General features: G+C 42.1%; 1 long non-coding RNA gene across 1 annotated transcript in view; it reads left to right on the plus strand.

The window, feature by feature from the left end:
* Nucleotides 1-16,765, plus strand: part of LOC132538248 (uncharacterized) — a 28,152-nt gene extending 11,387 nt beyond the window's left edge. Inside the window, exons 3-4 of the long non-coding RNA XR_009549651.1 lie at nt 10,750-10,799; nt 16,056-16,765. This is a non-coding gene — a long non-coding RNA (uncharacterized LOC132538248). The remainder of the gene's footprint in view (nt 1-10,749; nt 10,800-16,055) is intronic.
* Nucleotides 16,766-22,701: the final 5,936 nt, after the last annotated feature.

The raw sequence follows: 22,701 nt of genomic DNA on the forward strand, positions 1-22,701 counted from the left end.
TTTAGGTTTCTAGGGAAGGATGATGAAAACAAAGGCATGACCTAGCTGGCAGCTAGTCCTTACATGGGTCTAAATTACAAAAGCAGCAGCATCAACTTGCTAGCTCACAAAAAATAATCTGGATTTGCAACGTAACCAGTGTCACCATGCCACGTTATACTGCCAATGCCTTTCTGCTTTGGATTGTGTCCAGAGATGCCAAGCTGGAGACATCAACTTTCCAATTCCAATGATCTGGAGAGACCCTTCCTAATGCATGAGACTACCTAGTTCCATTTCAGATGACATACTCTAAAAATGTTACAGATTCAGGGGCTGGGTGATGTTGCACTTGGTTGAGCAAGCACTACAATGCATAAGGGTCCAGGTTCAAGCCCTGATCCCTACCTTCAGGGGGAAAGCTTTGTGAGTGGTGAAGCAGTGATGCAGGTGTCTTTCTGCATCTTTCTTTCTCTATCTCTTCCTTTCCTCTCAATATGTTAGGGGCAATGGTATACCTCAAAGTAAAAGTGCTCAATAGTCTACTGTAATTAGACTTAGACCTACTGTGCTCAGTAATCTAGAATGGCCTAAAGAAGATACCATAAATTTTACAATCAGATATTTATTACTTAGGACTAGATAACATCCTCTCCTACCCCATACTTTACTTCCCACAAAAGAAAAGAGAAGAAAAAAAAAGAGAATCTGGATTTGGAACTTATAATATCCTAACTCTATTGACTTCCATGGTAATATCCATTTAATTTTATTATTCTTGATGACTTCATATACAACAAGCAAGTAAATATATGAAAATGATAAGTGAAAAGCTACTTCACAATTGAATGTCAAAGATCTTCTCTTCTATGATCTCCACAACATTCTACACGATTACCCCACATAGATGATTTTGCTGCATCTCCATTGCTGCAATGGATTGTCATTTGGATCTTAAAAAGTTAGTTCAGTATTCCCTCTTCAATAAATATTCATCTCGAGAGGATAGCCATTAGATATTAAGCTTACAAAGGCAGCTGTACTCCCTGATTTGCAAGGTAAATTATCTTTCTCATTAAATCACCTAAGACAGGATTAATTAGTCATTTTGTAAGATCATCAAGGTAAGATTAGCTAATTCATACAATTTATCTTGCTTTAGGTAAGACTGCCTAATTCATACAACTTACGTAGTTACAGTGCTTTCTATACCATCTGCATAACTGTATCTGGTAAGTCTTCAATACAAATAGGCTGAAGTTAACATTAACTTACGTTTGCACACATATTACACACACAATTTCACAATAAACTGAAGATGCATAGATGTCAGGAGTAGCTTGACTTGATGAGTCGGTTGATTCCAATTTTTACTATCATCTTTCCCAAATGACTTGTTATAATAATAAATAATTTCAAAAGACATTCTTTAATTTAAAAAAAACTTATTTTTTCAATCATTCTCAAAATATTTACATAGAATCGATTTAGGTAGACAATGAATTTTACAAGGCTTTTCTTAAAAAGATATTTGGGCAATAAAATTAAATTTACAAATTATTGTGAAATCCACAGAGACAATTAGAAAACTAAGAGCATTGCCCTTCCTTTGGTATTGCTTTATTTGTTTCATTGGTGAACTGTTTTCAGCAAGACAATACTTAACATCAGACAGATCTGCAGAGTGGATGAGCATATTAAAATAATTCAAAATTTATAGAGACTCCACAAACTATAAAGATCTTTTCCCTAGAATTATACTTCAATAAGATTAAAATGTAGAGGAGGAGCAACATGTGAGAGAGCAGATAAGAAAGGATATTATTCTAAGGTGCTCAAACAGTAATTGCAGTTACTGGAGTGTTTTTGTTGTTGTTTATCTGTTTTGTTTTCTTACTTGAGAAGAGGTCTGCTTTCACCTTTCACACAGATAATGTTGAAAATTACCTTCTTCAGATAGTAAAAATATGATAGTGTTTGTCAAACTAGTTGCTAATTCTTTCTACTTTACATGACTAGTTGGAAAGATGTGAAAACACAAAAACAAAGTGCATGATTTGTACAAAATATTTCACTAAAAATTGGTTGAAGTCATGGGTAAATTGCTAAAAAATAAAGTTCTTCTTCTAGCGTTTGCCCTTCTTCCATAGCCAGTCAACAGCGTCAGGTTGAGCCTGATATAAAGTTTCGAGACCTCCTTTGAATCTGGAGAGGTGGCAGTCGTTGACTATGTGGGTCATAGTCTGTCTGGAGCCGCAGGGGTAGTTTGGGTATCTCTGGCTCTCCAGCGATGGAACATAGCGGCGCACCGGCCATGGCCTGTTCGATAGCGATTGAGATGGGCCCGATCGTAACGTGCTAGGTCAAAGCCGGGTTGACGCTTGCAGGGGACTGTGATGAGGTGTTTGTTCTTTACCTTAGCTGACTGCCAACTCTGCTTCCAAGAGTCTGGAACAGAGAAGTTCAGTGTAGGCATAGGGGACCAGATTGGGTGATGAGACGTCAAGCGTTGGACAGGGTGGGCAAAGATATCTGCGTATATTGGCAGGTCCGGTCGAGCGTAGACATGGGAAATGAACTTAGATGATGCCGCATCCCGACGAATATCTGGCGGGGCGATGTTGCTAAGAACTGGCAGCCATGGAACCAGGGTAGAACGGATGGTTCCAGAAATTATCCTCATGGAGGAATGTAATTTGGAATCGACCAAGTGGACATGGGGGCTACGGAACCATACTGGGGCACAGTATTCTGCAGTGGAATAGCATAATGCCAGAGAGGATGATCGTAGTGTGGAAGCGCTCGCGCCCCATGAGGAGCTGGCCAGTCTTGCAATGATGTGATTCCTCGCGCCCACCTTTGCTGCAGTTTTTATGAGATGTTTGTGAAATGACAGAGTGTGATCGAGAGTAACGCCAAGATAGACTGGCTGGGCTTCATGCCGGATTCTTGTACCGCCAAGCTGCACATTAAGCTCCCACAAGGCCGAGGCATGGTGTAGATGGAAAACAGATGATACCGTTTTTGCAGTGCTAGGAATTAGTCGCCATTTTTTACAGTAATCAGATATCAGAGACATGTCTTTCGTGAGTGTTTCTTCAAGGATGTCGAACTTGGATGCCTGAGTTGCACAGCAGATGTCATCGGCGTAGATGAACTTCCTTGAAGAAGTTTCTGGGAGGTCATTGATGTAAATATTAAATAGCGTAGGAGCCAGAACAGAGCCCTGGGGGAGGCCACTTGAGACAGGTCTCCATCTGCTAGACTTGTCACCCAGATGCACCTGGAATCTTCTGTTTTGGAGAAGAAACTATATAGTGTTGGCCACCCATGGAGTCAGGCATCTTGAGATCTTGACTAGGAGATCATGGTGCCAGTTGGAAAGATGTGAAAACACAGAAACAAAGTGCATGATTTGTACAAAATATTTCACTAAAAATTGGTTGAAGTCATGGGTAAATTGCTAAAAAATAAAGTGATAAGTCACAACTATTAGATCAGTGTAGTCTTCAATATATGTAGCAAAATGCTGATTGTCTGGAAGTTGTTCTATATATATTCAAATATAATACTCTGTGAATGGTCTTTAGTACTTTTGCCAACCACAGACCATCTGTCTGTGAATCTACTAAGTAAACTAACATAATATATGCAGGATTCTAACTTGTCAGTGAACAGCATTTGTGTTCTGTCAATGAGACTATAATGAATGGTGAGAACAAAGGACTCCGAGTTCTTTTTACAAGCATAGGTTAGGGACTTCAACTTATGAGTATAATAGACTAAGATAGATTTGGAGTACCAAATTAACTTTTAATCTGGGGGAGATGAGAAATGGCTTGGGAAAAGAAAGGAAGGAAGAGAGAAAGAAAAAAGAAAGAAAGGAAGAAAGGAAGGAAGGGAGGGAGGAAGGAAGGGTTTTAGATGTTGACTATGAGGCAATGCAAAATTGTGACCTCAGAGAGAAGAGAACAACAAAATGAATCCCATTATCACTTCAGCTCTCTGGTTGATTTTTTTCCCCCTTCATTTTATTGAGGGCATGACGGTTTCAGTACAGTTGTTGGCACATGGGAACAGTTTCTCATCCCCTCATGAGATGTCTGCATAACACAATCACCCTCAGCCAGCATGCCCCAGGACCCCAATGCCATCCCATGCTCTCCCTCCCACGTCTTCCTCAGAGTTCTTTGCTTTAGTGAAATACATCAGACCCGGTCCAAGTTTCACTTTGTGTTTGCCTTTTATTTCCTGGTTTCATAGGTCCTACCTACCTCGAAGTCGAGCCAGGTGGTGGCGCACCTGGTTGAGATCATGTGTTACAATGCACAAGGACCCAGGTTTGAGCCCTTGGGCCCCACCAGCAGGGGGAAAGCTTCACAAGTGGTGAAGCAGTACTGCAGGTATCTCTCTGTCTCTCTCCCTCTCTATCTCCTCCTTCCTCTCAATTTCTCTTTGTCTCTATCCAATAAGTAAATAAAGATAATTTTTTTTAAGTTTTAAAAAGTATCAGTGGAAGCTATTCAAGGGCAGAAGCATGGAGTCTAGTGAAGCCCACAACAAATGCAGCCAGAGAACATGGTCTGTCGGTGGCCAGGTGGTGGTACACTTGGTTGAGTGCACATATTACGGTGCACAAGGACCTGAGATCAAGCCCCTGGCTCCCACCTGCAGTGAGGAAGCTTCAGGAATGGTGAAGCAGAGCTTTAAGTCTTTCTCTGTCTCTCTCACTTGCTCGCTCCCCTTCCCCTTTCAATTTCTTCTGTCTCTATCCAAAAATTAAAAAGATAAAAAAAATTTAGAAAGTGAGTATCCTCACTTAATAAAAGAAAGAGAGGGGGAGAGGGGTGGGGAGCATGGTCTGTCTGTGGCTTTTGCTTCAGCCTCTACTTCTTAACTTTATTATCAGAAAAAAAACAAGCAGAGGGAAGGGAAATGAAGGTAAGTCCCTATGACTTCTTAGTAATATGTTAGGTAAAAGTTTGAGTCGTGGGCAGAGAAAGAAATATTAAGAATTATTTCCCTTTACCTTTTAAATCAAGTACACACACACACACACACACACACACACCTAAGCTGGTAATCCTTTTGCTTTTAGACATGACTGTTGTGTGAGGGGAAGGTAGTTTAGTGGGACACCTTTGGGCCTTCTATGTATGAAGAGAAAGTTTCCATAAAGGACCAAACAGAAGAGTCAGTGGTAGTACCTAAGCCTTTCATGTAAGAAGTGTTGGTTTCAGTGCCTGCCACCACCAAAAATTGGAGCTAAGAGGAACTTTGCTTGAAAAATAAAGATGGAATGCTGGAAGAAAGGAAAAGAGGGAGGGAAGAAAGGGGGAAGAGAAAGGAAAGAAGAATGGGAAGGAAAGAAAAAATGGGGGAGGGAGGAAAAAAGGGAGGGAGGGAGGGAGGAAGGAAGGGTTGGGAACATGTGTGAGCCTGATAGAGCTTAGGGAGAACCACCCCCGTCTTTGGATGGAGGTCTGAGAAGATACCCTCTTGGTAAGTCTCTCTCAACCGAGGTGAGCATAAGGGGGGAAACTCAGACTTGGTTCTTTCCTTCTTGACTCTCAGGCCCACAGATACCCCAGTACTTCCCTCCATTAACTGCAGGCCACATGGCCACAGATTCACTCATTCAAAGTCACCTTCTGATCACAGAAGAACACACCTTATCACACACTTCATCACACACCTCAGAGCCCAGACAAGAGAAATTCCAAACTATATGGCCTTTTGATATCCATCTTCTCTCTGCCTCACCCTACGGGTTTAACCCCTATGCTTCTCTCAAACACCTTTGGATAATTAAGTTGCTTGTGTTATGGAGAATAACTGTCTTGTATCTCATCAATTCCTGTCATACCAACCCCCTACCTTAGGGGCATGCTGACTGGTAGGAAACCTGTAATTTCTGTCATATTGCAACAATAATTAACTTCATTGCTTTTCTATTTAACTCATGTCCACTTTGCTAATAAACAGACTCTAGGATTCTGGGACTCTAAGGACTCAGATTCTAGATTCACGCTAAGAGTCCCCTGGTGTCTTTTACTTCGTGTCACCCCTGTCGTGAGTGAGAAAGAACCAGCCCATTACCTTTCCCCTGGAGGCCACCCTGCTGGAGAAGGATAGAGACACCCCGAAAAGGAAGGAAGGAAGGATAGAAGGAGTTTGAAATGGTAAATTATAAAGTGAGAGTTGTTCCCAGAAGAGTGTGGAAGGATGAAAGCAAATCCTATGACTAAGTTCCCTTAGGACCCTTGTTGTGAAAGACCAGGCTTGGAGAGAAGAATCGATCCATTAGCAGCAAGGAAGAGAAAACAAAAATTCTGGACTGTTTGCAACCTCAGCATTCTAACTGTGACAGGCTCTTCAGGATTGGACATCAGTGTGAAGTTTGAGGATTAAAGCAAAGAGGATGCTTTCGTAGCTCCATCATTATGGTTTTACACAAAAGGAACAAGGAAAGATGAGGGGAGATATATCTCCAAGAGAGATAGCTCACTTATGACAGGTAATGTCATCCACACTGAAGAAAGTGTCTTTATGGTGGCCTGGTCACAATTATTTCCCTCTACTAGTGCAGAGACTGTTCCTTGGAGAGTCTCTAAGAAAATGGCCCCAGTACCCTTGTTTTTATTACCCACAGAGCACCTGTCTGTCTTTGTTAGTGCTTGAAGCAGGAATCCACTCTAAAGGAAGGTCCAAAACCCATCCTAAGTGGGTTTTCCACCTTGATCAGAGAAAAAATAAAAAGTAACATTAAGTTACATACTGGCAAGAGACGGTGAGGAAGATGCAGAAAATACTTCCACCCTGCTTCTTTGTTTCATGTCAGGGTTTAAGGAAGAAAACACTCAAGTGGGCTGTAGAGAAGTTTCCCTTGTTCAAGGCTCTACCCACTTGCAAGTCGTTTTGAGAGACCCCCTTCCAAAGCTGGGTCCATGGTGTGAACCCCTCCCACACAGGAGCTGTCCAGTTCACCTGGCAGTATCACACACTGCGATAAAAGGGGGTCATTTTTCACTTGTACAACTAAAGACCTTTGACTCATAAAACACATGCGGATGTTATCAGACTCCTCAAATATACCCAGTACTTCAAAGTCAGAATCCTTAGCACAAATTCAGAAGAGTTGATGTTTACTATAATCTCCTCAGCACTTGAATTAGTTGTTTCATTGTTTCAGGAAAGCCTTCTTACAAAGTAAAATTTAAAAACAGCTATTTTGGGCCCCATTACCACGATGTGCCAATTTCTTCACACTTTGTTTCCCAAACATTCCTAATGTGTTTTTTATAGTAAGGTACACATAGCCCAGGTCAGCAAGAAACTTCAGGAAGCCTCTTTTTTTTTTTAATTTCTTTATTGGGGAATTAATGTTTTATATTCGACAGTAAATGCAATGGTTTGTATATGCATAACATTTCTCAGTTTTCCATATAACAATACAACCCCCACTAGGTCCTCTGTCATCCTTTTTGGACCTGTATTCTTCCCGCCCACCCACCCCAAAGTCTTTTACTTTGCAATACACCAATTCCAGTTCAGGTTCTACTTGTATTTTCTCTTCTGACCTTGTTTTTCAACTTCTGCCTGAGAGAGAGATCATCACATATTTATCCTTCTGTTTCTGACTTATTTCACTTTACATGATTTCTTCAAGCTCCATCCAAGATCGACTGAAAATGGTGATTTGATTTTTGATAGCTGAGTAGTATTCCATTGTGTATATAGACCACAACTTGCTCAGCCACTCATCTGCTGTTGGATACCTGGGTAGGAAGCCTCTTAATGTCCTCCCCACCCCTGTGGTTTTTTTCTTGCCAAGAAGAAATGTTAAGGAAGCAGGCTTCAACTGCATCCTTATTGTCTTCCTTCTAGAGATTGTAGGTTGATTTTTTTTTCCTCTAATGGATTTACCAAAAGCAAAAGTAGCCATCTTGATTACTGAAACATGAAATTTCTTATTTGTGGCCAAAGAGATGTTTCTTATGAAAAGCAAACCTTATACCCATATCTCCTCTGCAGAGGGCTTCACAGGCTGTCAGATATAAGTCATCCCATCTTCCCACGGTAGCTGCTCTGCTGATTGAAGGAACTCAGGAATTCAAGTTTGGATGGCAAGTGATCGTACCAATGTAAGTTCTCTTCTCTCAAAAATGTTACCAGTCTGCTTGATTTGGGCGGGTTTTATACAGATAAACTCTGTAAATGCAATGGGTCCTTTTCAGATGCCACAAGAAAGGAAATACCACAATGAAAGGTGTTTCCCACATTGTATTTTGTATCCCAGTGCATATAAAAGTTGTACTATTGGGGACCAGACAGTAGTGCAGCGGGTTAAGCACACATGGCACAAAGCGCAAAGATCGAAACAAGGATCCCGGTTCGAACCCCCAGCTCCCCACCTGCACAGGGGCTCAGTTGACAAGTGGTGAAGCAGGTCTGCAGGTGTCTCTCTTTCTCTCCCCCTCTCTTTCTTCCCCTCCTCTCTTGATTTCTTTCTGTCCTATCCAATAACAATAATAACAACAACAGTAAGCAACAAGGGCAACCAAAGGGAAAAAACAGCCTCCAGGAGCAGTGGATTCATAGTGCAGGCACCAAGCCCCAGTGATAACCCTGGAGGAGGCAAAAAAAAAAAAAAGTTGTACTATTGTCTCTTAAATGTGAAATAGCACAAATGTCTAAAAAAAAAAAAAACTGCAGCTGACTTAATTAAATGTGACACAGAAAGACCCCTCATCCCAGTCCTTGGCCTCTGTATGGGAGCAAGGGAGAGCTTCATAGAGTGGCTTGGTGCTGTTTGTCCCCGGCACCACCAGGGGACAGAGAGGTGCTTGTCCTCTCCACCCCAACAGTAAAGAAAGGCATTCAGAAATACAGCTGTCAATAAAGTCGTCCTAGGTGACAACTGAAAATTGAGAGCATGACTCGCTTGAACTGAGATGTGTTGTATGTGCAAGACTCACCGAGTGAACTAAGGATGGAAGAATGAAAGAAAGTCAATCACACCTTAAATCGTTTTGCTAACTATGCATTGAATTAATGTTTTGGACGTTTTCAGCAAGATTTTTTTAAAAAAAAATGTGACACAGAGACACAAAGTGAATATATGTATTGTTAAAAAGACCATGCCATCAGACTTGTTCAATGCAGGTTTGGCACAGATTTTCAGTTGGTAGAAAATGCATTATCTATATGAACTCAATAAAGCCAAGCAAATTTGAACAAGATATTTCTGGTGACCTCTGGCCATTTATTCACTGCAAATCCTAGACATGAGACAACTTTTCTTCTTCTTTTACCAACAAGTTATAAGGGGCTGAGAACATGAACTGTTCAGTTAGCATAGAAATTCCCAGTGATCTTCCCTGCTGAGTGATATTATGCCTACAGGAGACAGAGAAAGAATTCCAGCTCCCCCAAAGCTTGAGTGGGTCTACAACTCTGTCCTAGAGATAGAAATAAGCCACATAGGTGAGTATATATTTTCTAGTGATTTCAAAAAGTTGCAATTAATAGGTGAAACAAGTTCATAAATATAATCAACCCAATAAAACTATTCCAAGTTCAATATGTCACTGATTCTTCCTACAGCAGCTATACTCAGTAGTAACTGCAAACTTAGTAAATTCAAGCAAGAAAGACTTATCATTCAGAGATCAGAAGTCCAAAGTGGGCTAAAATCTGGTGCAAGCAGGAGTATAATTCTCCGCGGAGGCTCTAGGGGTCCCTTCCTTGCCTTTTTTATAATTGATTTCACAGATGCCCAGGTTCCTTGACTTGTGACCCCTTTTCCATCTTCAGTGCCAGTAATGATAGGCTGGGTTTTTCTCACTTTGATTCACCCTCTTGGCTCATCTTCCACATTGGAGGGCGGGCACAATTCCATCTGCTTACACAGATAACACACGATGATACTTTAAGGTCACTTCATTAGTAACCTCCTAATCCTTCTGCAATCTTCATCCAGCTGAGTGTAATGCAACACATTTTGACATTTGAAAAGACAGTACAAAAAATTGTCTTTTTTTTTTCCATAAAGAATTTTGTGACTTAGGGGACTGGGTGGTGGTGCACATAGCACTATGCACAAGGTTACTACTGCAAGGACCCTGGTGAGAGTCCCCACTCCCCACCTGCGGGGAGGGAGTTTGGGGGGGGGAGTGTTGCTTCACAAGTAGTGAAGCAGGTCTGCGGGTGTCCATGTTTCTCTCTCCCTCTCTACCTCCCCCTCCTCTCTCAGTTTCTCTCTGTCCTGTTCAATAAAGCAGAAAAAAGAAGGCTGCCAGGAGCAGATTTGGAGCACGGGCACCAAGCCCCAGAAATGACCCTGGATTGGGCCGGGGGACAATTTTGTGAATTAGAACATGTTTGGGGGGCCAGGTGGTGGCATTTCCAGTTGAATGCATCCACTGTCGTGCACAAGGACCCAGGTTCCAGCTCTTGGGCTCTACATGCAGGAAGGAGGCTCACAGATGGTGAAGCAGTGCTATGAGTGTCTCTCTTTTTCTCTCACTCTCTATCCCTTCCTCCCTTCTCAGTTTCTTTCTATGCTATATAAAAAAAGGGCATGTTTGGGTTGGTTTTCAGTAAATAATGGAGCATTTTCTAACATGACCTTTCACATTTTCCTTTTTAATTATATTTATTCATTTATTAGAAGCAGAGAAACAAGAGAAAGAAGAGAGATAGATGGAAAGAGAGAGAGAGAGAGACTTGCAGCACTACTTCATGACTCATGAAGCTTTTCTCCTGCAGGTGGGAACAACTGGCTTCAGTCTGGACCTTTGCCCAAAATCAACCAACAGGTGCAAAACCACCTGACCCCTTTCAATTATTCAACTTCTAAATGCACTCAATGATGCAGGCTACTTTTTTTTTTAAATATTTATTTTATTTATTTATTCCCTTTTGTTGCCCTTGTTGTTTTATTGTTGTAGTTATTATTCTTGTTGTCGTTGTTGGATAGGACAGAGAGAAATGGAGAGAGGGTGAGACAGAGAGGAGGAGAGAAAGATAGACACCTGCAGACCTGCTTCACCGCCTGTGAAGTGACTCCCCTGCAGGTGGGGAGCTGGGGTTTGAACCGGGATCCTTATGCCGGTCCTTGTGCTTTGCGCCACCTGCGCTTAACCCGCTGCGCTACAGCCCTACTCCCGCAGGCTACTTTTTAAAATTGTTTATTCATTATCTTTATTTATTTGATAAAGACAGCCAGATATTGAGACGGAAAGGAGAGCTAGTACAGAAGAGAGACAGAGAGACACCTGCAAACCTGCTAGCCCAATTGTGAAGCTTTCCCCCTGCAGTTGGGGACTGAGGACTTAAACCTGTGTCCTTGTGCATTTCAACATATGCACTTGATCAGGTGTGCCACTGCCCAGACCCAATGAAACCTGCTTTGTACATGTGTGCAAATCTTTGCCATGACTTCTGCACTAGTCAATATCCTCAAACGGATATGCATATGCAGGTAGGGAAAAGATTCCTGTTAAAGAATTGATTCTGTGGCCCAGAATAAAGCAATGAAAACTCAGGCATAAGGTCCAGAGTTCAATCCCCAGCATCACATGTGCCAGAGTGATGCTCTGGTTCTCTCTCTCTTTTCTTTCTCATAAATAAATAAATAAATAAATAAATAAATAAATCTTAAAAGAAAAGATGAGGTCTTGTCTTTTAAAAAATGGACACACACAATACTGAGAGCTGTCAAATTCAAACTTTGTAATGTGGATCGGCATGCTAAAGATACAGAGAAGAATTGATGTTGCAGTTCAAGTTCAAGGAACATATGCTGTGGAATTTCTTCTTGCTTGGAGGAAGTCAACCTTTGTTCTATTCAGACACTCAGCTAAAGGAAAGAAGACCATCTGCATATGAAGAGGAAATCTACTTCACTCAAGTCCATCCATTTAAATCTTAGCCTAAAAATGCAAATTAAAACCATACTGACATTCTACCTCATAACAGTGAGAATGTCCTACATAAAAAAGAAAGGAAGACAGAGAGAGAAAAAAAGAAAGAAAGAAAGAAAGAAAGAAAGAAAGAAAGAAAGGAAGGAAGGGAGAAAGGAAAGGAAGTGGTAAGTGTTAACAAGAATGCGGAGAAAGAGGAACTCTGTTATACTGCTGATGGCAATGGCAATACAAATGGATGCAGCCATTATGGAAAATTCTTCAGCAAGTAAAATAGAAATACATTATGATCTAGCAATACAACTCTTGTGTTTATCCAAAGACCACGAAAGCCCTAATTTAAAGGACATATGCACTCCCATGTTCATAACTGCATTATTAACAATAGGCAAAATATGGGAACAACTAAATGCCCACTAACAGATGACCAGATTAAGTTATAGGACATATACTCAATGGAGTAGCACTTGGCAATTTAAAAAGACAATATTGTGCCCCTCAGGACAAAATTAATGGAACTGGAAGTGAATATGCTTAGTGAAGTAAGGAAATAAAAGATAATACCAAATGATTTCACTCATATGTGGAATATAAAGAACTGAAACACATGAACTTGCAAAAAAAAAAGGGGGGGGGTAGCCAGCCCATGGGAGAACTATACTGATTATCCTCAAGGTGGGGGAAGATGGCAGAACTTGGGTGCTGGGAACTAAACCCCTATTATCTTGTACTCTTGTAAATCACTTTAAAAATTTTTATATTAAACTCAAGACTAGAGAGATAGCTCAATGACTAGAAAGCATTTTTTTAAAATTTTATTTATTAACTAGAAAGATAGAAGGATCAAAAAATACTCTGGTACATGTACTGCTGGGGATTGAACCCCAGACCTCATGCCTGAGAGTCCAGTGCTTTATTCACTGTGGACCACAAGAGCATCCTTTATATACACAAGGCCCTAGGTATAATCCTAGAACCTCATACATCTGACCATTGCTTGCTCTCTTTCTCTCTCTCTCTCTCATCCTAGCACCTCATATATCTGACCATTGCTTGCTCTCTCTCTTTCTCTCTCAATAAATAAATAGGCAAATAAATCTTAAATGCTCATCACAGTGTTATAAAGCCTGTATAGAAAGGCTAAGTTGATGAATAAAAATGAACCATCACAAGCTCTCAGAGCCCATAGAAATGATGATTATGATCTTTTGATCCCTGATGCTCTAACTTGCTGTCTCATCCCAGAAGTATCATGGTGGAAGGCCTTTAGTTAGCATGGGTGAAACCAACACTCACATGTAGTCCCCCATTTATCAGGGAGCTGTCAGCATCTGAAAAAGCAAGCAATGTTCAGTCTGTCACCTAAACTGCATTTGTGAGTTGTCCTCCTGGTGAACTCTCTTGCCTTTGATGAGTCCTTTCTACTCATTGCACTTGACTGTAAATGATATGAAATAAAAAACAAAAACAAACTAACAAAAACACTTAAATAGACATAGCTACCTATGGTCAAAATCTTGTAGCTCATGAAAATATCAGAACCACAGCTTGGAAGCACGTTCAGGAATGCTCAGATATGCTCCTGGCCAAGTAAACCCAGAGATGCTCAGTGCAGAGAAAGCCACTAAAGCAAGGTCTGGCTTGCTATCCCTAGAATTTCTACAGGATTCTTTCTCTCTGGCTTTTCCAGTGGAACTAGCCAAGGCTCAGGGCAGCACAGAATGAGTGTGCACAGACTCACAGAGTGGAGGTCTCCTTAGCAAATGGTGGAATGAGAAAACAGGGGGTCGTCACCCCCACACACACCCTCTCCCCACTGCAGGTTCTGACATTCCTGGCCTGCAGGTCAGAGCTGAATAAGCAGTTGGTCTGACAGCTAGAAAGCTCCGGGGGATTGTAGCCAGTGAGAGGCGGAAAAGCCGGCTCTGCCAGACTTCTCCATCCATGGAACAGCCTTACTGGAAGCCAGGGAGCTCTGAGAAGCTCATTTCCTTCTTTCCCTCCACTAAGACCAGTATGGTTTTCTAATGGCCTTTTAAGCTAGCTGTTAATGTGGGTAATGTAGTTTGGGAAAAAGCAAAAAGGCCCAATTATAAGAATCAATACATTGTGTGAAGAGAGAACAGAAGCCTCTATTAAATATGAGGCAGAGCTTCAGTTCCAACCAGAACTAGGCTAAACAAGGAAACTGAAACCATGGCTGGAGGTTGACAGAGGAGCCTTGTTCCTCTGAGCTATGTTCCTTTCTCCTGGCCTGGTGGAAAGGTTTAAGCCCCACCAGGCACAGCAGATGGCCACATGATCAAAGCCCACTGGCACCTGGTAAAGCGTACTGGGAAAGACTGGTTGGACTGGTGTCAGGCAGGGGCACATCTGGTTGAGTGCACACTTTTTGTTTGTTTGTTTTTTACTGGATAGAGACAGCCAGAAGTTGAGAGGGAAGGGGGTGATTGAGAGGAAGACAGAGAGACACCTGCAGCTCTGCTTCACCATTCACAAAGACTCTCCCCATCTGCCCTCCCTTTAGATGGGGGCCAGGGGTTTGAACCTGGGTCGTTGCGCACTGTAACATGTGCACTCAGCCAGGTGCACCACCACCCAGCCCCTTAAGTGCACATGTTACCATGCCCAAAAACCCAGGTTCAAAGCCCCAGTCCCATCTACAGGGAGGCTGGGGGTCTTTGTGAACAGTGATGCAGCGCTGCAACTGTCTCTCTTGCTCTCTCCCTCTCTGTCGCCCCCTTCCCTCTCAATTTCTCTCTAGCCTGTAAAATTGTGGAGGTGGGAAATGACAGGAATTACCTAAGGGAACACAGACACTGCTGCACCACTGCAGCATATAAGTGCCCCTGGGAGAAGGAAACTGTTGCACAGGAAATGGGAACGGTAATGCATATGGGCGTGGTTTATAAAGGAAGTGAGGGCGGGGCTGGGTGTTTACAAGCCAGACCTGTGGGCTGGGCTTTCTGTCTGTGCCTAGGTGGGCCTACCAACTTGTGAGTAAAGGCTGAGTTTTCTCTTTCAGTATAACGTGAATGTTCTCGGTTTTCCTGAATGAAGTTTCCATCATGCTTCCTCTTCTATTCTTTGTTGAGTAGGTGTGTGATGAACCTTTAAACACAGGAGTAAACTCCCCAAATACAAAATAAAGAAATGGGGAAAAACAGGGGTAGGGGGGCGGGAGGGGGCTGCCTGGAGTGAGCAGTGAATTTGTTGTGCAGGCAGTGAGCATCAACAGTAACTCTGGTGACAATAAAAAAATAAATAATCATAAGAAAAACAAGGGGCTAGTAGCCCCGACTCTCCACCTGCAAGGGGGGACACTTTACCAGCGATGAAGCAGATCTGCAGACACCTCTCTATCTCCCCCTCCTCTCTCGATTTCTCTCTGTCCTATCAAATAAATTGGAAGGGGGGGGATGACCTCATAGTGCCAGAACAGAGCTCTACTGACTGGAGGCAAAAAAAAAAAAAAACCTCCAACAGTAAAATGCCCTTTGCTTTAAGAATAAAATAAAATAAAAAATTTAAAGGCTGGTTGGATTAGTTCACCGTAAACATTTTGCCCTCCCTCCCAGTTTTCTTTAAACCAGAATTTCCAAAGTATGGTCCCTGCAAGGCCACCCTCCCCACCTCAACAGATGCACAAAGTCGGCCCCTCAGGTGTAGGAATGGGGAGTTGGGCAGTGGAGTCAGCAGTCTGTGGTCACACACCCTGGGCAGCTCTGTGCAACTATAAGAGCTCTTTTAGTTTTGGTCAAAAGCCAAAGGGGAGTGGGAGATGGAAAGAAGGTGAGAAGAATGTGTTACCTGCCCCCAAGGATTCCACTGGAATATTTCTTTGAAGTAACAGCCTCTGACAGAGTTCTAACAGAAAACTTTGTTCCTCCCTCCTGCTGACTTCAGTCCAGCTGTGGGTAAGGCTACTCCCCCTGCAGAAGTTCCCATTTCTCAGGCAACAGAAAGGAGTTGGTCCATTTTACTTACAAGAAAAAGGCTGCTGCAGTAGTAACTCAAATGCCTAGTGTTAAAATCACCAACACAAAAATCACAGAACATCACACCAAAATCTGCACCTGCAATATTCTTGCCTTTAGTTTCATAATTAATCAACAAGGTGTTTGGCTTTATATCCTAACTCTTTTTCAGCCATCAGGTTCCAGATGCTATCATGATGCCAACCTGACTTCCCTGGACAGACGACCCCACCAATATGTCCTGGAGCCCTGCTTCCCCGGAGGCCTTCCCCACTAGGGAAAGAGAGAGGCAGACTGGGAGTATGGATCCACCTGCCAATGCCCATGTTCAACAGGGAAGCAATTACAGAAGCCAGACCTTCTACCTTCTGCACCCCATAATGACCCTGGGCTCATACTCCCAGAGGGATAAAGAATAGGGAAGTTATCAGGGGAGGGGATTGGATATGGAGCTCTGGTGGTGGGCACTGTGTGGAAATGTACCCCTCCTATCCTATAGTCCTGTCATTGTTTCCTTTTTATAAATAAAAAAATTTAAAAAATAATCTAGCCTCTTGCTTCACAAAATAATCTAGCCTCTTGCTTCTAGCCTTGCTTCACAGAGGAGGGCATGGTGCTTCAGACCCTCCTCCCTCTATTCACTCACTGTCTGATTCCTCTAGGGGATGGATCTGGAGAAAGATAAGAGGCAATGAGAATAAATGCTAAAAACCAATTGCTAAACACTGTACAGATATCTCCATAAATGGGCAGTAATGGTAACATTAGGTAGCATAAGTAACCTTGCCTCTCTCTTAGTGGATATAAGGTCTACAGGCTGAGGGGGGTGGTTGGGTGGATTGGTTTACCCACATCTCCTGCCTTCTCTCTCTGACTCTTTCGACTACCTGACATGGCCTGAGCTGACCTCTTAATTCCAAAGATTGTCTGGGGTCTTTTGAGTCTCTTTCTTACTTCAGCCCACTCCATTATACCAAAGTTCTCCTCTCCCTTCACCTTTTCCCTAACTAATGTCTCTTTCACCTGCTACCCCAGCCACCAAATTACTATTGTCTCTGTATGTCCATTCTAAACTATCTTGCTTCCCATCGTGCCCCTAGACCCATGATTTGAGGGGGAGCATCTTCCAGAGTTTCATCTCCAACTTCAGTCTCCAAATTCTCAGGACCCTGAGTGCATATTTGGACCAGAACACTCTTCTGGCTGACTGACTTATGACCTCCCCTCCCTTCTACTTTGGAGGACTTCTGAGACATGATGAACTTTGGTAAGGGATAGAGTCTGCGCCCTGCAGTTAAAGTCAGTTCTTTGCCCTCCTGGCTGCCCTTTTAGCCTAGCATAGCCACAGTGCCAGTCAGCTGTACCTGCCCTTAACTCTGGAGCTTGTGATAAAGGCATCCTGGCAGCAGTAAGACTGAAGTGGGGCCCAGGGGCTAGGCAGCAAAGAAAACAGGATCTGAGGTCCACAGGCCATGCTTGGGTGTGTGGGGGCGGGGGGGCTGTGAGTTCTAGTTTTTCCAGGATGGAAAACTTTAGTTCTGTGTATCACTCTTTAGGAAGTCTCTAAAACAGAAGAGAAAATGCAAAGCAGAACTTGGACTGGGTTTGGTGTATTGCACCAAAGTAAAGGACTCTGGAAAGCAGGGGATATTCAAGTCCTGGAACATGATGGCAGAGGAGGACCTAGGTGGGGGGTTAGAGTGGTATGTGGAAAACTGAGAAATGTTACACAGTCTCTTTGCTATTTAAATCAGAGTCGAAGTTGGTTGTTTCCAATGAGAATCCTAATTGATACAGTTTCTTACCCATCATCACAAATTCAACTTGACTAAAACCAAATTCTCTTCTCTTATACCTGTAATGTATTACAACTTTCCTTTTCCTTTCCATGACATCATTGCCTACACTGAACTTCTCTGTTCCAGTCTCTTGGAAGCAGAGTTGGCAGTCAGCTGAGGTAAAGAACAAACACCTCATCACAGACCCCTGCGAGTGTCAACCCGGCTTTGACCTAGCACGTTACGATCGGGCCCTCCTCAATCGCTATCGAACAGGCCATGGCCAGTGCGCCGCTATGTTCCATCGCTGGGGAGCCAGAGACGACCCGAACTACCCCTGTGGCTCCAGACAGACTGTGACCCACATAGTCAACGACTGCCACCTCTCCAGATTCAAAGGAGGTCTCGAAACTTTATATCAGGCTCAACCTGACGCTGTTGACTGGCTACGGAAGAAGGGAAAACACTAGAAGAAGAATTGCCACAGTATTCTAGACCATGACTTTGGAATTGCCTTTACCTTTTCCCAATCTCCATTTGAGCCTCAGGAGCTGTTAATTTGTTCTAGGATGAAGTCTTTGTTGTCCCTTCTTCTTGAGTCTTGATGGCCATCACCCTGGGATCCTTATTTACTCTGATTTTATCTGCTGTTACATGTATGCAGCAAGCAGTAAGCTAACTGATCTCCCTGCCTGCAAACTGTCCACCTTTTCTTCCCCATGTCTCTGACTTGAAATGCCCATACCAGCTCTTCTTGCTAGATTATCTCCTGCTCACACAGTGTAGTCAGAAAGGTCTAGGTACTAAAGTGTAACCCAGAAGCTACTAGCCCTTTTTCCTTTGGCTCTTCCTTGTGCACAAGCTATCTCTGTCTTTGTCCTGTATTTTCGGGGTGTCTCTCTCCTTCTCTGGCAGGGTGTCCTCCAGGGGAAAGGTAAAGGGCTGGCTCTTTCTCGCTCACTACAGGGGTGACACGAAGTAAAAGACACCAGGGGACTCTTAGCATGAATCTAGAATCTGAGTCCTTGAGTCCCAGAATCCTAGAGTCCATTTATTAGCAAAGTGGACATGAGTTAAATAGAAAAGCAATGGAGGTAATTATTGTTGAAATATGACAAAAATTACAGGTTTCTTAACAGTAAGCATGCCCCTAAGGTAGGGGGGCTGGTATGACAGGAATTGATGAGATACAAGACAGTCATTCTCCATAACACAAGCAACTTAATTATCCAAAGGTATTTGAAAGAAGCATAGGGGTTAAACCTGTAGGGTGAGACAGAGAGAAGATGAATATCAAAAGGCCATATAGTTTGGAATTTCTCTTGTCTGGGGTCTGAGGTGTGTGATGAAGTGTGTGATAAGGTGTGTTCTTCTGTGATCAGAAGGTGACTTGACTTTGAGTGAATCTGTGGCCATGTGGCCTGCAGTTAATGGAGGGAAGTACTGGGGTATCTGTGGGCCTGAGAGTCAAGAAGGTAAGAACCAAGTCTGAGTTTCCCCCCTTATGCTCACCTCGGTTGAGAGAGACTTACCAAGAGGTTGTCTTCTCAGATCTCCATCCAAAGATGGCTCTATCAGGTTCACACATGTTCCCAACACTGTATCAACTACAATAAAGGCTTAGCCCGTTTTTAAGTTTCCCAAAATAAAAACAAACATGTCAGAGTCTTGACATGCAATTCAGACCTTAAAACTTTCATAGGAGACGTGGATCATCACACACCCTTGAACAAACATGCCAGAAATCATATTAGACATCTCTGTTACATGGGCCAAATCTTTACTGAAGTGAATCTGAGTTGAATTTATGCCCTCTATGTAAAAATGGTGTTGTTTCAACATTTCCTTACATCTATATGCTTACATTCCAAATTTTCTTTATGAATGTGCCACATTCGAGGAATGGCTACCAACCTGTTGATTTTCCATGTGAGATATTATGTTATCTTTTTAAAAATTACATTTTCTATTCTTCACATAGATGTTTAAGAATACTACTGATTTCTATATGTCTAGAAACTGCCAAATGCCCTTGCCAGTTCCTACAGTTTACTGTTTCTCTCTCCGTCTCTCTCTCTCCCCCCCCTCCTAATCTCTGATTATGGTACTGTTGGGGATTGAACCTAGGACCTCTGGTGCCATCAGGAATGAAATTTTCCTGCATTAATCACTGTGTTATTTCCTCCAGCCCTTGTATAGTTTCCTAAATTTTCTGCATGGATATTCATGTCATCTGCAAAACAAGTAAGAGGTTACCTTTTCCTATTCTCAACTTTGATGCTGCATTCTGGCGTCTGACCTTGTTACTCTGGCAAAGACCTTCATTCAAACCATCTGTCAAGACATAATAACAAGCATTTAGAATATGTTGTTGATTCTCTAATGCAGGAGTAGGAAATGTCTGGTCCATAGAGGAAATAATTTGGCCTGGCCCTGCCAAGACAAGCAGAGCTTTTTTTCAAAGCAACAAATTAAAGTGTTAATTTGTTTCTTCCTTTCTATCTCTCTTTTTTTTTTCTTTAGTTAGATACAGAGAGACAGAAAAAGTGAGAGACCACAGTACTGAAATTTCCTTCAATGTGGTGGGGACCAGGCTCAAACCTGTGCCATACACAGAATCAAGAAGTGCACTATCCAAGTGAGTTATGTCTCAAGCCCACAGCAGAAATTTTAAGTTGATACTTTTCGATGGTCTAAGAATAGTGTTAAAAATATCCAATTGGCCCTTGGCAGAAAAAAAGTCCCCTACCTTTGCTCTAATGGAAGGAACATCCTCTGAACGAAGTCCCTTCTTTTTCTTAGTGTGTTCAAAGTTCTTATCTTGGAAGATTGTGGGATAATAAGGAATGTTTTTCCTAAATTTTTTGATATGATCATTTAGTTTCCTTTTAAATCCACTTGCATGTTAAATTTATTATAATAGGTGCATTATTTTAAGTCATTAATGCTAGATCATTTGCTTATTACTTGATTTGGAGTGCTAATATTTTATTTGGGATGTTTCTGTTGATGAGTGAAGATAACATTGTAACAGCCTGCCAGACTTCTTGTGGAGAGGTCTCTTCCTGGGCACAAACTCCTGGCCTACCCACTCTGTTGCACACCAGATTCAGGGGCCTAGGAGAATGTTCCGGGGCAGTGGGAGTGAGCTGACTGGGTCTTTCTCAGTGTTCGTAGCTAGAGATGCAACAAGAGATCACCAGGGGAATGTTTTATGCATAATCCGTTTATTGAACAGCAAAGTAGGATTTATAAGGGGTTGTAGGAGGAAGTAAGTTATCCATTCCATATATGGTTTGGGGGAAAAGGGACAAAGAGAAGTAGGGGGTTGGGAAAAGGTCAGAGCATTCCTAGTAAATGTTGAACAAGTGTTTTAGTTGATCAAAGGAATGAAGGAAGTAGGGTTATCAATAACCAGCAGACAGGAGCCTTAAGAAAAAAGATGGATCATGTAGGATTAAAAGAACCAGAGGGGGTGGAGGAATAAAGAGAAAATTCCTGGTTATAGTTTGACAGAGCAGAATAATTATGTAGGGGCCATATGTGATCAAAGAAGATGGACTTCTATTAACCTCTGAGTAAACGAACCAACTGGTATGGGAACAAGGAAATGGCTGCATGTAGAGTCTTTTGTGAGGCACAAAGAGTGACAGAGGGAACTTTTTCCTGGTGGTCATTTTCTCCCATGCTTGATCTCAAGTAGAGAGAGACTGATAGAAAGGTCGTGCCATCCAGGCATCCACTTTTCAGTGGGAGGTCCCACACTATGCTCAACCATATCCTCACAATTTCCCTACAACAGTCCTTGTTCAGGGGCTGGCTAGAGAGAAAAAACAGTTATGCAAATGACTTTCATGCTTAAGGGTCTTGAACTGTGAAGTTCAATCTCCAGCACCACTATAAGTGAGAGCTGAGCAGTGCTCCAGGGAGAAGGAGGAGGAGAAGAAAGAAAGAAAGAGAGGGGGGGAGGGAGGGAGAGAGAAAGAAAGAAAGAAAGAAAGAAAGAAAGAAAGAAAGAAAGAAAGAAAGAAAGGGGAAGATAAAAAGAAAGGAAAGAGAATGCAAGGAAAAGAAAGGAAAGGGAAAGAATGGAGAGGGGAATTTTTTTATTATTATTTGTTCATAATGCCTTGATCAATTCTGCAAGATTAGACCAGTCTTGGAGAAGGAAGTTGGAGCACTTATTTATTCCTCCAAGGTTATCTCTGGGTCTCAGTGCTAATACTAGGAATCCACTGCTCCTGGTGGCCTTTTTTTTTTTTTTTTAACTTGGATAAGACAGGGAGAAAAGGAGAGGGGAAGGGGAGATAGAGAGGGGGAGAGACAGAGAGACACCTGCAGCCCTGCTTCACCACTTATGAAGCATTCCCCCTGCAGATGGAGAACCAGGGGCTGAAACCCAGATCTTTGCACGGATCCTTGTGCTTCTTACTATGTGCACTTAACCCAGTGAGCCACCGCCACCCCCCACGTCCAAGCACTTTGTAAAAGATAGAGATTATTAGTTCCTTAACATTTTAGAGAAATAGCTAATGAAATAGTTTAGGTAAAAGTATTTTTATTATCATCCTTCTTTTTTAAGTCAAAGAAGTATGTCTTCCTGGTTTTGGAGAATTATATTTTTCTAAGAAATTGTCTATTTCCATCACTTGGAAATAGACAATTTCAGTTTAGTGGCATAGATCACTTTATGTCTACTGGTCTTTATGTTAAAATGTTGTTTTTGTTACTTGTTTGTTCATTTTATTATATTAAATATCAGTCTTTATATTTACATTAATCTTAGTGGCTTATCTATTCTGTTAAAGTATTTTACCTTCAAAGAAATAGAGTTGGTTTCCTCAGTGGTTTATTTTCTCTTTTATTTGTCCATTTTCATTCTTTGGATTTACTCTGTTTCTATTTTTCTTTTTATTTATTTATTTTTATTTATTTATGTTATCTGTTAAGACATAGAGAAATTGAGAGGGAATGGAAGATACAGGAGGAGAGAGAAAGAGAGACACCTGTAGCACTGTTACACCCCTTATGATAATTCCC

The sequence above is a fragment of the Erinaceus europaeus genome, chromosome 4, assembly GCF_950295315.1.
Source record: "Erinaceus europaeus chromosome 4, mEriEur2.1, whole genome shotgun sequence".
Classification (NCBI taxonomy): Eukaryota; Metazoa; Chordata; class Mammalia; order Eulipotyphla; family Erinaceidae; genus Erinaceus; species Erinaceus europaeus.